Source organism: Rattus rattus, chromosome 2 (genome assembly GCF_011064425.1).
Source record: "Rattus rattus isolate New Zealand chromosome 2, Rrattus_CSIRO_v1, whole genome shotgun sequence".
Classification (NCBI taxonomy): Eukaryota; Metazoa; Chordata; class Mammalia; order Rodentia; family Muridae; genus Rattus; species Rattus rattus.
The window spans coordinates 183,002,871-183,005,112 of NC_046155.1; positions in this window are offsets into that span (position 1 = coordinate 183,002,871).

The window sequence follows — 2,242 nt, forward strand, 5'->3', positions numbered from 1 at the left end:
ATGGCTATTAGCCCAAATGCTTGAATTGCCCTAGATGCACAGAACACATGAAACTCAAGACGGATGATCAAAATGCAAATGCTTCACTCCTTCTTCAGAAGGGGAACAAGAATACCCTTGGCAGGGAATAGGGAGGCAAAGATTAAAACAGAGGCAGAAGGAACACCCATTCAAGACCTGTCCCACATGTAACCCATACATATACAGCCACCCAATTAGACAAGATGGATGAAGCAAAGAAGTGCAGGCCAACAGGAACCGGATGTAGATCTCTCCTGAGAGACACAGCAAGAATATAGCAAATACATAGGTGAATGCCAGCAGCAAACCACTGAACTGAGAACGGGACCCCCGTTGAAGGAATCAGAGAAAGGACTGAAAGAGCTTGAAGGGGTTCGAGACCCCATATGAACAACAATGTCAACCAACCAGAGCTTCCAGGGACTAATCCACTACCCAAAGACTATACATTGACTGACCCTGGGCTCCAACCTCATAGATAGCAATGAATGGCCTAGTAAGAGCACCAGTGGAAGGGGGAAGCCCTTAGTCCCCAAGACTGAACCCGAGGAATATAATTGTTAATGGGGAGGGTGGTAATGGGGGAGGATGGGGGAACACCACATAGAGGGGGAGGGGGAGGGTTAGGGGACGTTTGCCCGGAAACCAGGAAAGGGAATAACATTTTAAATGTAAATAAGAAATACTCAAGTTAATAAAACACACACACACACACACACACACACACAAAGAGTTAATCTTAATGTAAATATGAAATATTGTCATTTAAACCAGGGCATCTATACTCTCCAGCCTATGATACTGAAAGAAATACCTCAAAATACAATCTACTTTCGACTTGTTTATGTCGAGTCTTCTGTCACTTGACAATAACTTGTATGTCTGTATCTTAGAACATAACTCCACATGTGGAAGGAGCTAATTATATATTTGTTGACTGAATTAACATAACATTAAATATGTTGATTTTTAAAAAAATGATTTTTTCCACAGGATAGTTTTGGCAACTTTGTCAAAGATCAAGTGACCATATGTGTGTTTATTCATTTCTGAGTCTTCAATTCTATTGCAATGATCTTCCTGCCTGTCTCTGTACAAATACCATACAATTCTTACTATTATTGCCTCTATTTCCCAGTTTGAGGTCAGGGGATGTTGATTGGCCCTGTAGTTCTTTTTTATTGTTTAGGATACTTTTTTTTCTCCTGGGTTTTCTGTTACAAATGAATGCAAATTGCTCTTTCTAATTCCATGAAGAATTGAGTTGGAATTTTGATGGGGATAGCATTAAATATGTAGATTGCTTTTGGTAAAATTGCCATTTTTATTCTATTAATCCTGCCAATCAATGAGTATGGGAGATCATTTCATCTTCTGAGATCTTCAATTTCTTTCTTCAGAGTCTTAAAGTACTTGTCATATATATTTTTCACTTGTTCCATTGGAGTCAAGCTGAGGTATTTTATGTTGTTTGTGACTATTGTGAAAGGTGTTGTTTCTCTCATTTCTTTCTCAGCCCATTTATCCTTGGAGTTGAGGAAGGCTACTGATTTGTTTAAGTTTATATCCTGCCACATTGCTGAAGTTGTTGTTCAGGCTTAGTAGTTCTCTGGTGGAACTTGTGGAGTCAGTTAAGTATACAATATTATCATCTGCAAATAGTGATATTTTGAATTCGTCCTTTCCAATTTGTATTTCTTTGACCTCCTTTTGTTTTCTGATTGCTCAGGCTAGTATTTTGAGTACAATATGAATAAAAAGGGAGAAAGTGGGCAGCCTTGTTTAGTTCCTGATTTTGATGAACTTGCTTCAATTTTCTCTCTATTTCTTTTGATGTTGGCTACTGGTTTGCTATATATTGCTTTTACTATATTTAGGTATGGGCCTTGAATTCCTGATCTTTCCAAGACTTTTAACCTGAAGGGGTGTTTAATTTTGTCCAATGCTTTCTCATCATCAAATAAGAGGAACGTGTGTTTTTTTTCTTTTAGTTTGTTTATATAATGGATTATGTTGATGGATTTCTATATATTGAACCATCCCTGTTTCCCTGGGATGAAGCCAACTTGATCAGGATGGGTGTTGTTGTGATGTACTCTTGGATTCTTTTTATGAAGATTTTAATGAGTATTTTTGCATTGATACTCATAGGAAATTGGTGGAAATTTATTTTCATATTCTTGTGGTCGGCATGTAAATCATTGAAACGCTAAGTCATCGA